We start from the raw sequence: 16,168 nt of genomic DNA, 5'->3' as shown, positions 1-16,168 counted from the left end.
CAATTAGAGAAAATTTAAATGAACTATAATTAGCACCTTGAATTTTGAGCGATGTTGAAATTAAAGTAAATTTGGTATTTTTTTTAATTTCTTTTTATTTGTGAATTTTTACGTAGACTAATTCTTCACACTGGTATTTTATTAGAAAATAATCTAATCGTTATAATTTTCTTCCGTATGAAGAATTTTAAGCTAAGTCAAAAGTTTTTCAAAGCTTATTGTATAAGTCATAAATTGTCAAAATTGCATTGCATTCGGTTCATTCAATCCGAAGATATAACAGCTCAAAGTTGGCTATAGGATAATTATACCTTTCTCAGGAATTTTTATAACTTTGTGCAGAATAGCCCGAACTTTTCGAAATTTTGTTCAATGATACACAATTAGTTGATCAACTTACAGTGACAATTTGAGAATATTTTATGCATTTTTCGAAAAGTTACAGTCATTTGAAAATTTTTTGAGAAGTGAAAATTTTGCCTGTCCCGATCATTTTGTCTATCTTTTGTATCTACTTAGTCCGCAAGAAAGAGTTATATATAAACAAAACTTTACTATGGAAAAATGAACGTGGGTCTTGGATGACCAAAAATGAACCTGCGTAGTTTGTGGATAGAGCGGGCTCGTAACTGAATAACAACAAACACGTTTGAATTCAGTTTGTTTCAAATTAATGTAAATATTTTTTTATGGAAACATTACCAGATTGATATGAGTCCAATGTCAGTGCCAATGTTTGATCATCTGTATCCAATAATCGCAGAGAATCGAGTGCGTCATCGCGTTACACGTTCTTGTTAGCCTATTCAGAAAAATCCCCGACTTGAACCATAGAGAACATCGTACTATTTATTCAGTTGTTCACAATTGGTACTGTATCTGCAGTAATACTTGTGATTCGTCATAATATTTTGGCAATCTGTTTGGAAAATTTTCAGTGCATACTTGGTATAGGTTCTTGTTTGGTTATTTATCTACACCTTTTATTTCTAAACACACCTCCTTTTCCCTATTCGTCATTTGACGTCATTTTTTACTGTCAGATATTTCAAGGTTTTGACAAAGTGGTGACACCTGGTTCAATTCACCTCTGGTGAACAGAACCATTTCACACTTATCAAAAATATAACTGTATCTATCATATTTGACGCTTGCAAATACCAGCTTGACAGTACACGAAATAAAGAAAATACTTGTGATGTCATTATTGTTGAATTGTTCAATTAGTGTTTCTATCGGTAATGAAATGTTTAATCGACTAATCGAGATCAAATTCACTTTAATATTAGAAATAGATAAGGGTCTGTCCATGAACTACGTAGACTCTGAGGGGAGAGGGGAGTTTCTGGTCAAAGTCTACGCTTCATACAAATTTTCAAATTAATGTATGAACAACATTTTACGGAGAGGGAGGGGTGTGTTTCTGAGATGGCCTTAAATGAGTCTACGTGGTTTATGGACAACACCTAATAACTATCATTAACAGCTAAGGGAGTTCAAATCCATCAACTCGCTTGAAAAATCGATCGAAAAAAAAGTTTTATGCAATTCAGAATTATAATTCACATTTTATATAACTTATTTTGGTATAATAATGGCCAGTTTTTCCGAACTGGTTCATTATGCAACTGAAATGAGTTGCATAATGAAAAATAGTTGTATAATGTTCATAATGCAACTCATTTGAGTTGCATTATGAACATTATGCAACCCAAATGGGTTGCATTATGAAAAAAATCATTGCATAAAATTTTGTATGGAACTCGTTGCAAAACTCGATTTTTTCAGCACTCTTCGTATTTATCCAACTCGGCAAGCCTCGTTGGATAAATGCACGACTCGTGCTAAAAAAATCAAGTTTTTGCCACTCGTTACATAAATAACTATTATTGGCCATATTGACTTGGATCATGGGATTTTATTTGTTTCGTGCCTCTAAAACTAAAATCCTGAATCCAATGACTCATAAAAATGGAACGTTGAGTACATATTCTAGAAAACCATTTTTTTTTGCTTACAACCAAACAATCTTAAAAAGGCTAACGAATGGCAGACGAATTAATTGATATACACTCATTCTAATATTTCCTTATCAGTCAAATGGTTTAGTCGAAAGTACGTGTCAATTTTCGCGGTGTTTCACTATTCTTATGGTGTAAGATGGGAACTTCTTCACTTCGACGTGTAAATTTCAGGTTTTTTTTTACAGAAAAAGATCCTTATGAGGGTAAGAGACGACTTTTCTCCCCCTTGAATAGTCATTTTACGAAACAACAGTGGCGTAGCAAGGGGGGTGCGATGGGTGCGGTCCGCACTGGGCCTCCAAATCAAGGAAAGTTTCTAACACTAATTTGAATAAAATTCTTAAAATAGCGAAAGTTTCCTATAAGTATAAGTTTAGTACTTCGCTGAACTGCTGATAGGTATGTGGGGCCCTTTTGTGATTATCAAGAGTTTTTTGGAATGGGGCACATAGATGGCCCCAAAATTACAAGAAAAATGTGTTAGAAAAAAATGGATTTTGCGAAATTCGTTACCTTCCAAATCGGTAACGAATTTCGCAAAATCCAATTTATGAGCATTGTGAAAACGTCCCTGATATCCTAATAACAGGACCAAATATAGTTGTTGACTTAGCTTAAGGTAGCAGCTAAAATTCCGGGGCCCGTTTTATGGAAATTATTATCTAAACACATGTCAAGTCAAACCGTTATAACAATAGTTAGCCGTTTTTTTTTGCTTTCGTATGAAAAATAAGTGCATTTAACGTATTCCAAAGATTTTATCAAGTATTTATTTCCAAGTATTCCTTGATACGATTTATCAAGCAGTTACTTCAGAGATTTCTACAAAAAAATCCTCTGAGATTTAATTCAGAACTTTTTCATGGATTGCTTCAGATTTTTTTCTAAGCATTGATTTTGGAATACTTGAATTGATTCCTTCACGACCACCTCCAAGAATTTCTTCAGGAATTTCTTCAAAAAATTATCAAAGAATCCTTCAAATATTCCTTCAAGGATTACTTTTTTTGCGAATTCCTTTAAGCATTCCTTCAGGAACACCTCTTCGGATACCTTCATAAAGTCCTTCAAGGATTATGCCATGAAGTCCTTTAACGAAACCTTCAGATGAACTTTAAAAAATTTCTCCAAGGATTCTTTTAGAGACTTCTCCAAGAAGGAATCTTGCAGGAGTTCCTCATGGAAAATATCTGTGATGAATTTCTGAGTTCATGCTTGATCAGGTATGGCTCCTGAATGGATCCTTGTGAAATTTTCTGAAGAAATTTTGGAGGTACTCCCGGAAGGATCCTTGTAGAAATGCTTGCAGGAATTTTGCTTGCAGGTATGAAGTAGTACTAGAAGTACTATGAGGAATTACTTAAAGGATTCATGAAGAAATTTTGAAAGCAAAGGGATTTTTGGAAGAATGCCTATAATATTTTTCGAAGAAATTATTGGCATAAACCCCTAAGAATTCCTCTCAAATTCGTTGATGCATACCAAAAACAAATTTATAGAATTTTTAAAAATTTTCGTGTGGAAATTTCTGCAGGAAGCCTTGGGGGAATTTCTTTAACACCCCCTGAGTCAATTTGTGCAGGAATCCTTTGGTATTGAATGTGTTCACCCTTGATTATCTGAAAAAAAAATTGAGAAATCCCTGAAAAAAAATTGTAACGTAGCTTGAAAAATCCTTGGAGAAAAAGATGAAGTCTTTACTGGAATTTCTTAAAGGATTTATGAACGAATTGTGAAAGAGGAATTGAAAAAAATGCCTTATGAATCTTTGAACGATTTTATACAGCAATTATTGAAAGAGTTTGAAATGCTTGAGCAATGCTTCGTAGGAAATCCTTGAAAGGAATTTAAGAAAAACTATTCGAGGCATTTCAAAAAGAACCCTTGCAGAAATTTCTGAAAACAATTCTTGAAGGAATTCCTGAAGAATTTCTCTGGGAAATTTGCTCAAGGGATCACGTGAGGTAGCCCCAAAGGAGTCGTTTCTTGAAATCTAAAAAAAACTACTGAAGAAATACTTGGAGGAGTCCCCGAAGCAATCGCTGTAGCAACTATCGAAGTACATCTTGGAGGAATTTGTAAACAAGTGATTCCTAGATGAATCGTAAAAGATATCTAAGAAAAAGTTCTTGTAGTTCCTTATTTGAAACACATGTTTGATGAAATCGATAGAAAAATTGGAATGAGGAATCTCCATTTGACCTTCTTTGCACTTTTGAATGTTCCTTCGCAAACTTTGCGTATTCAGGCGTCCCTGCTCAACAAACTAGGGCACCTGTAATAATTGGTTGCGATCACATTTTATGGATAACTCGCTTCCATTGCTACTCCAAGAGAGTTTCATTGTGGTTTTGTTATTACAACGCCCTTCATTGTGGTATACCATAGTTATTGCTTTGAAAGAAGCTTGTCATCTGCGGTCTGTGCGGACCGCCAGTGATTTTCCTGAATGGAACTCGGACCTGTTCAAGTTCTAAATATCTTCGGATAAACCAGTCTTTTGTATAGCTACGAATCTTTAGCTTCTACCCCGAAGATTGTAGCTATAGAATCGATTTAGTGAGCACTAAAAAGCTCTGCTTACTTCAAATCTCCTGGAGCGAATGGGGCTTTGTCCCATTTTTCTCCAGTGAGATTTGAGTTTTTCAAACAGGTTTTGAACTCTTGTAGTTTTCTATTGGGTATTTTCATGGCGTGAAATTACTCTGTAGTTTTATCCCGAAAGGGTGCGTGCATTGTAAAAAGAAGGAATAAGTTCCAGATTTATCTGGTTACCCCGTTCTTTCTGAAATGCTTGAATCGCATTGTCGATTATCACATCTGTGATGTTCGTCTGGCTAACATGCCTGTTCATGTGAACTCACATGTCTCCCAATTTGGGATGTCCACAGTGACTCTTTACACAATGTTGTATACGTTTTCAAGAAAGCACTCGCTCAAACGTAGTTTTTGCTTGGGTGATTTCTTGAATATTGAGGATGCTTTTGATGACGTGCCTTTCTATGTCATATTGAAAGTCGCATGACGTCGCAATCTACCTCCAATGAGCTATACTGCCCATATTCGCATAACAGTCCCATGTTTGCTGGGTTTCCTATTCACATGGGACTGTTGTGCGAATGGGGACAGTATAGGCTCTCTTTACGCTTATGCGTTTTACAGTGTCCTTTTCAGGGCACTGATTAACCCCGTTGTGGTATGGGCTTTGAGCTCTCGTTGCGCTTATGCGTTCATTCCCTCTTTTAGGGCACCTCTTCCTATTTCATCACCCTTCCCTTTACCAATTCCCATCCCTTGTCCCATTCTCCCTCAGGTAAATGATGAAATAGGCTCATATGTATGGCGATGGCACAAATGTCCCAAATGGAGGATAACGTGCCTCTGGAGCCGGCCTTCTGATTGAACGATTTTATACAGCAATTATTGAAAGAGTTTGAAATGCTTGAGCAATGCTTCGTAGGAAATCCTTGAAAGGAATTTAAGAAAAACTATTCGAGGCATTTCAAAAAGAACCCTTGCAGAAATTTCTGAAAACAATTCTTGAAGGAATTCCTGAAGAATTTCTCTGGGAAATTTGCTCAAGGGATCACGTGAGGTAGCCCCAAAGGAGTCGTTTCTTGAAATCTAAAAAAAAACTACTGAAGAAATACTTGGAGGAGTCCCCGAAGCAATCGCTGTAGCAACTATCGAAGTACATCTTGGAGGAATTTGTAAACAAGTGATTCCTAGATGAATCGTAAAAGATATCTAAGAAAAAGTTCTTGTAGTTCCTAATTTGAAACACATGTTTGATGAAATCGATAGAAAAATTCGTGAAGGAGATCCGGATGAAATTGGCTAAGTAAAACTTTTATGGTATCAATAGATGGAAACCTTGGAAGATTACCTAAAGAATTTATTGAAAGAATTTCAATATATGTCTTGGACGAATTTGTGTGAAAATTCTTGAAAAAAATCTTGCATTTGTTTATTAGATTTTTCATTCGGAAATTTCTTTTGGATCTTTTTCAGTAATTATTATGGAAAACCGTGCAGGAATTCCTTAAGGAATATCTTTGAAAATTTATTTGAAAACTCCTTCGACAGATACTCCGAAAATTTTCTCTGGAAATTGGTTTGAGAGTTATTTTTTTCCTTTGGTTATTCCTCTACAAATTTCATTTGATAATTCCTTACGGAATTCCGTCTATTGTTACTTTTGAATTTCTATGAAATACACTTTTGGGAATTAAAAAAAATCAAGCATTTACAATGGAAAGGTCTAAGAAAATCTCAAAAAAATACTTTAGGAATTTCCAAAAATCTAAAATAGTTCACAAATAATTTCCTTAGCCAAATCGCAAAAATGTTTGATGGCATACCAGTAGATTTTTTTGGGGGAATTTCTGTGAGAATGCTTGAAAAATCCTCCATTTTTTTTTTGAATCAGTTGAATTGTTGGAGAAATCGCAAAAGAATTATTGGATAAACTAATAAAGAAATCTTTGGAAAAACTCCTGAAGGAAGTTTGAGAGGAATTTCAAAAGGCGTCTTTGAAGAAATTCCTTTGTAATATTGAATAAAACCTTGATAGAATTCTTAAAGCGATTCCTGAAGAATTAGATTGGAAGATGGATATCCTATATGAAGTCTTAATCCTGCATTAATCATTTTAAAGATGCCTCTAGGCATTCTTAAAGAATTCCTTAAAAAAGTGGCAAAACAGTCTTAAGAGGAGTCCCTGGAGAAACTTTTCAAGAAATTACAGTAAGGACCCGATTTTGTCAGCCATATTTTTAGACAAACTTTTGGCTCTCGTTATCCCACGGTCAAACTTTAACCAATTTATATGTAATTATCATCAAACTACAGCGGTAATGCAGTACATAAAGGGATAAAAAGTTTGAAAAACTGTTTAGGTTTTTGAGGAGAGCATAAAATGTGTTCCGAAAAGGGGCTGACAAAATCGGGTAACTTATGTATTTGATTTTATCTTATCAAATCAGGTATCTGTTCCTTCACTATATAAGCATATACGCTTCTGTTTTAATCCTACTAAAAACAAAGGAATTAAGCGCTTGTTTGTTAGAAGTGTCATGAATGATAACAAAAATTACGGAATCAATCGGTGCCGTAATCGCTTTGTTTTCGAATAAGACGAATATAGAATTGTATGGTTAATAAGGCACGGTGACCCTACTAGGAATCCTTAGAGATTTTTTAAACTATTTTTCGGAGGAATTTCTGAAGAAATAATAGATAAAAATAAACCCTGTCGAATTTTTTGACTAAGAGGGCTTGATGGAAAATTAGAAAGGAATTTCTGAAGAAATAATAGATAAAAATAAACCCTGGCGAAATTTTTGACTGAGATGGCTTGATGGAAAATTAGAATGGTTTTTCAAAAGTTTTTTTTCGAAAGAATTTTTAAGGAGTCTTTTCAAAAGTCGCAAAAGGAATTTTTGGAAGAGTTCCTACAGGTATGCCTGAAGGAATCCTTGGGGAAACTCCTAGAGTAGGTATTTTTTAGAATTCGTAGGAAATATCGGGAAGGATTTTTTGAAGAAAATCCTACAGAAGTTCCTCTAATATTTTGTTAGAGGAACACCTGTAGGGATCCTTGGAGATTTAATTGTCATCTAATGGATTCTTTGTTAATTTCTTAGAGGATTTCTAGGATAAATCTATTAATGAAACTTTAGAGAAACTTCTTGAAGAATCCTTGCAGATTAAAAAAAAGCGTTGTAGTAATTCTTGAAGGAATTTATGAAGGAACGCCAAGATGAGTAATGAATGCTTGCGGAAATGCTAAGATAAACTAGTGGATGAATCTATGGAGAAATGCTTGACTTCCGTGGAAAAATCATTTAAGGAATATTTAGAGGATCTCCTGAAGAAGATGAAGAAATGTTTGAAGAAATTCTAGAAAGACTTCTCTTCCGAATTCCGGGATTCTGATGTAATTTCCTGGAAAAATATCTGGTTCCGAAAAAATCAATGGAAAATTTTTTGTAGTGATTTTTTCTAGAATTACTTAAGAATTCTTTTATCTATTATTGATATTATTGATAGAATCCTTGGTGGACCCGCTGAATTTTTTTTTTGAGAAATACTCGATGAAGCCTTTGCAAGAATCTTTTGAATCATTTGAGAGTTAGAAGGAAAGATTTATCATTGTAAAATATATACATCTGTAATTTTCATGGGGGCCCACAAATTTGGTTCCGCACCGGGCCCCCAAATTCCTAGCTACGCCACTGCGAAACAACAATACTGTTGATATGTATTGATATTAATATTCACGTGTTAGGACGCCACTTCCTGTAAAATATTTATTCATAAAATCGGATCGTAAAGTGGACTATATGTAGGGCACTGCAAGCTTTGGTCGTTAAACTAAGTCTTTGACGTTTCGTGGCCTTGTTGTTTACGATTCGGACTTAACCAAATTTCGTCAGCTTTCCAAGAAAAAAATGGGAATGTGTGCTGATTTATGATTTGATGGTGGCACGGTGGCACCTCTCCGGTAAGACCTTCTGGAATAGAAATTACATCCGGGGCTCCTCCAGGCAATCCTTTGCGGTTTCTCAACAAATTAGTTCCAGGAGTTTTTTCTGAGATTCCTATAGATGTCCTATGGGGTTTCTTCAAGAGCTCTTGTTAGGATTCCTCCATGAAGTACTCCCGAAATTCTTTAAGAGAAGTTAATTCACATATTCCTTCAGAATTATTCCTGTTAGGATTAACCCAGCATTTTTTTCTGAAATTCTTTCTGAAATTTCTTCCATGGATTCTCCACAAATTTATTCTAGGATCCTTCTGTGCATGCCTCAGGGGATTCGTTTTGGAATTTCTTCAAAATTTTCCCCTGGAATCCTTCCAGGAGTTTCCACAGGGATTCCTTAAAGGTTCAATCTTTGATTCCTTCTGAAACTTTCAAGTATTTCTTCCAGGATTTCTCAAGGAGTTCCGGGAATCCTCCAGCAATTCTATCCAATATTATCCTAACAGCTTCTTTTGAAATGTCTTCAGAATTTTTTTCGACTTCTAGAAGGTATAGCTCCCGATGGGAACTGTTGGAGGAAACCCGGAAGAAACTTACTGGGGTTCTTCATCAAGGAAATCACTCAAGAACTTCATGAGGAATTCCATGAACGAAAACTGGTGGAGGGTGCTTGAAAATAGTCTTGGAGGATTTACCTCATAAACTCCAGGGTTTCCAGAAATTCCAAGAGGAATCCCGGAAATAATTTTCAAAGAAATACCGGGAGAAATTCACGGAGGATTCCACAGAAATTTCAGAAGCAATTAATGACAGAAGCCCATCACAAGTTCCCGGAGGCATCTCGGAAGAAGTTCTCGAAATAGTCCTAGAGAAATCCCATGAGGTTCTTGGAGGAATACCAACAATAATTTTAGATGGAGCTCCCTGAGGAATCACAGAAGAAAATCTTCGATGTATTCTAGACTAAATGTGTAGAGAAACCACTTAAAAAATTCCTGGATAAATCTCAGTAAAAATGTTGGGGTAATGCTAAAAGGAATTATTTAGGGGAATCTCGCAATTCATTGCTAGAGAAATTGTGGAAGGAATTCTGAAGAACTGTAGTAGCTCCTGATGTTACTGAGAAGGTATTCCTTGAAAACCCCAAGAATGAATCTCTTCTAGGATTCTACAAAAGTTTCATCAGGGATTCCCAGGATGTTCTTTATGAGAATCTTCCAAGGTCAATTTAGGATTCTTCTCGGAGGTTCTTCTGAGATTTCCGAAGGTGTTCCATCTGGGATTCTTCTAGGCGCTCTGCCAAGACTTCTTTGCGATTCTTTTCGTTTTTTAAGGAATACCTTCGGGCCTGTCCGTAAAGTCATATTCATATTTCTTGAACCAGTTGACCGATTTTAAACTTCTTTTTTTGATTGAAAGATATTGAATTGTGGTTTTTAGGAGTAATACGTTGAAGAGGCCAAAATGTATTTAGATGCAGAAAAAAAACAGATATTTTAGTTTTCTTCACGTCTCATGAATCTTGGGGCCAAAAGGGTACCCTGGTTTTAAATTTTTATTTTTGAGATTTGATTTTTTGGAGTATAGAGAGTCATATATTTTAATTCTAGCTGCTTTAAAATCACATGATATTGTAAATTCTCATAAAACTATGCCTTGTATTGCTGTGTTGAATGATTCATGATGTTTTTGGTATCCGTAGTTTTATAAGGATTCGAAATATAATCAAATTACCAAACAGGATAAAATTTTATTTTCAAAAAATCATATAAAATAAAAACATACATCTCTAACTCGCCTACTCCCGATAGTTAAACAGTACAAGCAGTGCAAAGAAAAAGCCAAAATACTCCCGCCACTAGAACATCACATTACCGTTAACCGTTCAGTACCACCTACAACAGATTCCACAAAAGGACAAAATGACAGGCTAAAAGTTGTAGGACAAGAGCGAACAATTCTTTGTCTCTGAAAAAGGCCCAAATCCTAGACTGAAACGTCGGAGCAAGAACATTGTAGTCCGTTTAATTCTCCAATAATACTGCCGAGATAACTACCATGAAAGATCCAATGGACATTTTAATATTTGTAACATATCCTCGCTGATTCGTCATTGATATCACCGTCATCATTGAAATTTCCGAAGCAGTTTTCTCTTTCAAGGCATAAATATTTACATTGAAAATGTATTCACTGTATTGCATACTTCATCTGGAATACCGTGAATACATTTTCATAACAAACAATTGTGTTTGGAACGAGAAAACTCCTTTCGAATTTTTAATGATGACGGTGATATCAATGACGAGTCCTTCAACCTTAATGCTAAAGCAAAGCAAATCAAAGATAACCGTATCCATCGTAGTTGCTATTCTGTGATTAACCAGAACAATCAACCCAAGTAACACAGAAAACATCTTTTTTTTTTTTTTATTCTTACTCACTTAACCTAATTTACAGCTCTTTTGTCCACTAGGGCACTACGTGAGCGATTCCAATTGGACGCTGCACTTATATTTTGTACAGCGCCTACATGTATTCTATTCTAATTCAACAATATCGAACTGGTGTCTTGTTCTGCTTCAACTTTTCTACCCTGTCCATGGTAGAATGATGAGCACGATGATGCTGATGTGTGGCTGCTGGTTCCTTTTCCAGTCCGATTGAGGGTCCATTATGAGTTGCGGTTCGCCGATATCCAAATTCCGGGTCCGTTAGAGCTATATGCTCCGAAGAGGGTCAGGTGCCAGCTGCTCTCGGGGGGAAGAGCAACTGACGAAAAATTGCAAGTGCCGGGGCTGGGTTCGAACCCATGACCATCCGCTTATGAAGCGAACGTGTGGACCACTGCGCCACGGGCCCCGACATTAGAAAACATCTTTGGAAATCAAAATTATCGAAGAAGTATTATTAATGTATTATAAGTAGATTTCAAAACAATGTTTGCTTTAGATTAGCTCTAATTGTGTTTCTCGATTACAAACAACGAAAAATGTATGACTTTGCTCATTGGTTTCATTAACGTATGAAATCTGTGGGTTATACAATGATAAAACATGTCTGAAACATCAGACACCAAGTAAATCGGTAGTGCCAACAATGTTTTCGTTTTGACACTTCGCAACTTTAATGACCGAATCTAAATATGTCATACACAGATCGAAAAAAGAGTGTAAAATTCTGTGACATATGATGCACATAATTGGAGCGTGGGATATCATAGAAGTTTACATGACATATCATGTAAAGTTCATGAAATATCATGTAAACTTCCATTATATGTCATGTAATTCAGCATGACTCTGAGAGTTTACATGACATATAACACAAATTTACATGATATATCATGTAAACCATCATAACATTAAGTTTACATGAGTAAAATGAAGTTTACATGACGTGTAAATCTCATTATTTTTATCTGTGTAGTCGTGTGCCTAAGAAACTACCCACTCCAGTAGTGTAGTGTATCTATTACTTTTTCACTTCAGATTCGAGAAATTATTAGGCTCTGCACTGATAACTGTGGAAGATAGAGCTAACATGAAACATATACGTCGTCATTCATGGCATTGGTGATGCACATACGGAGAGATGTTTTGGTTGGGCAAGCACTCCTTACTTCACCAACCATCCAATGTTGGTGTCTATGTATGAACTTGCGAATTCGTATTTGGGTGGATTATACCGAACCTACGAAATGCGCATCTGCAATTTCACGGAAAATACAAAACTTCACCATAGCACTGGACCATCCGAAGAACAAACCGCTTGATTATTGACAACAACATTTTGACGTTTTGATAGACTTAAAGCGTCGTCAAAAATAAGTTATATTTCACTTATCTTTAAAGTCCCATAGAACCAATGAATGGTGTTTGGGACTAGCTACCTACCTTGATACCTTGTTGGCTACAGAGTAACTTAACTCCAACGCCGAGCGTATAGTAGAGCACCATCTTCGTCGGTCTTGGGCGATGTTCCTCCACACAGAAAGAAAATATGAATATTAAATGAAACATAATCGAAGATATAATGTAAACTAAAGCCATGTAAGCGGCTTTTGCATTTAAATTTCCATTATAAATCATCGAATTGAAGCTTATCCGACAACACTCATAACATTGATCTCATATTGCTACAATAATCCAATCAACTTTACATGACGCCGCTGTAAAGTTGATTTAGCGTCAGATCCAATATGGCGCCAACATAAACAAACACCCGTCGTCGCCACAAACGAGATACTAAAGCAGAAGTCTGATTTATTGGCAATATTATGGAATCCATCAAGTGTTTCAGGTAACTTTTGAAGGACTACAGTAAATCAGTGATAATAATCATAGTTTTGTATTGATAATCCAGATAAATCGTGCTGAAGGATTGAACCAGGAGTAAGTACCTAGCAGCGAATAGCAGCATGAGAATGGCAGCGGCGGCAATCTTTTGAGAACCAGCCAATATGGGCATCAAATGGCGGTGTGATTCATGGTGTTTACCGCAAATGTGCCACCTTTCGTGGGGCGGAGTATGGTGAAGTATGTTGCATCGGAAGAGAAAACAATTTGTATCGGAAAACGTGAGGTTTATGCTACAATGCAAGTGAAAGTGTAAAGCAATCTACATATGATTTGTCATTCAAATGTGTATATTAAAATATGTTATTAACTTAGTGAATAAATGTGACAATAGAAATTGCTGTCTTATTATTCATAAAAACTTAAGAAACCTAAAATAGTACGAAACTCGGATGACAATTTTGAAAGTTACATCGCCATGAAATTTACATGACCAACCATCTCCTTGCAAATGAAATTTAATATGACACGTAACATTACAGTGAATGTCACGCTCCAATTATGTGCATGATATATGATGTAAATGTACATAAATTTTTCGAACTGTGCAGTTTCCCCGAACGTGTAGGGATCGTAGATCTTCTTCAACCGCGTGCAGCCAGCGAGTTCGCGGCCGCCCACGAAGTCGCCTACCTCTACCGGGTTCTCTGCTGAATATTGTTTTCGCTATTCTTTCTTCCGACATTCGCACTACGTGTCCAGCCCACTGAAGTCTGCCGTATTTTATACGTTTCACAATATTCACATCTTCGTACACTTGGTACAACTCGTGATACATGCGTCTGCGCCACACTCCATTTTCTTGTTTCCCACCGAGAATTGTCCGCAGCACTTTGCGCTCAAAAACTCCAAAAGCTTTTCGGTCTACCTCCTTTAACGTCCACGCTTCGTGACCGTAGAGGGCAACCGGAAGAATCAGCGTCTTATACAGAGCGAATTTTGTTTGCGTTTGCAAGTTACGGGACCTAAGCTGGCTACGCAATCCGTAAAAGGCCCTATTCGCAGCTGCAATACGCCTTTTCACTTCACGGGAAACGTCATTGTCACATGTCACTAGTGTTCCAAGATAAATAAATTCTTCAACAACTTCAAACACTTCCCCATCAATCACTACCTCAGCACCAACACCACTAGGCCTGCACAGTTCGAAAAATTTATGTACATTTACATCATATATCATGCACATAATTGGAGCGTGACATTCACTGTAATGTTACGTGTCATATTAAATTTCATTTGCAAGGAGATGGTTGGTCATGTAAATTTCATGGCGATGTAACTTTCAAAATTGTCATCCGAGTTTCGTACTATTTTAGGTTTCTTAAGTTTTTATGAATAATAAGACAGCAATTTCTATTGTCACATTTATTCACTAAGTTAATAACATATTTTAATATACACATTTGAATGACAAATCATATGTAGATTGCTTTACACTTTCACTTGCATTGTAGCATAAACCTCACGTTTTCCGATACAAATTGTTTTCTCTTCCGATGCAACATACTTCACCATACTCCGCCCCACGAAAGGTGGCACATTTGCGGTAAACACCATGAATCACACCGCCATTTGATGCCCATATTGGCTGGTTCTCAAAAGATTGCCGCCGCTGCCATTCTCATGCTGCTATTCGCTGCTAGGTACTTACTCCTGGTTCAATCCTTCAGCACGATTTATCTGGATTATCAATACAAAACTATGATTATTATCACTGATTTACTGTAGTCCTTCAAAAGTTACCTGAAACACTTGATGGATTCCATAATATTGCCAATAAATCAGACTTCTGCTTTAGAATCTCGTTTGTGGCGACGACGGGTGTTTGTTTATGTTGGCGCCATATTGGATCTGACGCTAAATCAACTTTACAGCGGCGTCATGTAAAGTTGATTGTCTTATCATGGAAATATCCGAACCCTAACAGATTTTTTTATGAAACGGCATGCTTTTATCGTATCTGTTTGGATTATTGTAGCAATATGAGATCAATGTTATGAGTGTTGTCGGATAAGCTTCAATTCGATGATTTATAATGGAAATTTAAATGCAAAAGCCGCTTACATGGCTTTAGTTTACATTATATCTTCGATTATGTTTCATTTAATATTCATATTTTCTTTCTGTGTGCTTCTGTCTTTACCCGCTATCATGTACTTCGTCTTGGTAGAGTTAATCGTCAAGCCTATCCTCGCTGTCTCTCTCTTCAGAGGAGCATAAGCTTCCTCTACTGCCCTACGATCGATGCCGACGAGATCAATATCGTCCGCATAACCGAGGAGCATGTGCGACCGTGTGATGATAGAGCCATTCCTCTGCACGCCTGACCTCGCTCCTTCGAGGGCAATGCACACTGGGCCACGAGCGGGATCTAGCAAGTAAAAACCTCTAGCGTTTTGGGAGTGCATATTTTTGAGTTGGTGTCTTCGGAGACTTGTATTTATTTTACCTGTACTTTTATGTGGTGAAGAAAATTAGTTGGTTATTTTGCCGCATAGGTGGCGCTGCGATACTAACTTTTTTTGTTTTACGTCCTAGAGGTTTCCCGTCTTCTGCAAAGTTGTAGAGCGTGCAAAAATAAGCAAAGTCGCCGAAGACACCGAAGTTGTGTGACTTCAAATAACGAAGTTATACTAAAAATAGTAAAATTTACGTGAAAATCACGTTTTCATGACTATTTTGAAAGTTAATTGCAAATTTATCAATTTTAACACTTCACACGTGTTAATCAAAGTAGCCTGCGTCGGATGATACCAACTTCAAAATTTTTCGGGACATTTAAAATGGTTTTTTTGGGCAAAATCTAGGACAAATTAGTAAAAATTACTATGATTTTTACTAGCAGTTTTTTCAAAAAGTTGCAAATTTCGGCAAAATTTGATGCTTGCGTGAAAATATCGCCCCCTTAATGCTAGAACTAGGTAACTCGTTTTGGAAAGTACAGGTAAAAACTGCTGGTAAAACTTATCCAGCTAGAAAACAAACTTTGTGTTGGTTTTGAAAGGTAAATTAATATGTGTTTTTGTAGTTTCAATTAACAAACTTTTGTTTATTGTGGTGTACGTTCAGATATAAACATATTTCTCGCGATTTCGCAAAACGAGTTACCTAGTTCTAGCATTAAGGGGACGATATATCACTCAAGATCTATTAAATCTTAAAGTTTGCGGGAGGTATAATTTGGTGTTTTTGAGACATCTTGTTTTTAAATATTGATATTTTTATACCTAAATTATTTTGAAAGAGAAGCAATTCTTTATTCCGGAGTTGTCCTGCCAGTATAAACTAAGCTTAAGCTAAGT

Source organism: Aedes albopictus, chromosome 3 (genome assembly GCF_035046485.1).
Source record: "Aedes albopictus strain Foshan chromosome 3, AalbF5, whole genome shotgun sequence".
Lineage (NCBI taxonomy): Eukaryota > Metazoa > Arthropoda > Insecta > Diptera > Culicidae > Aedes > Aedes albopictus.
The sequence above is the reverse complement of the archived record's forward strand: the minus strand, read 5'-3'. Positions refer to the sequence as shown.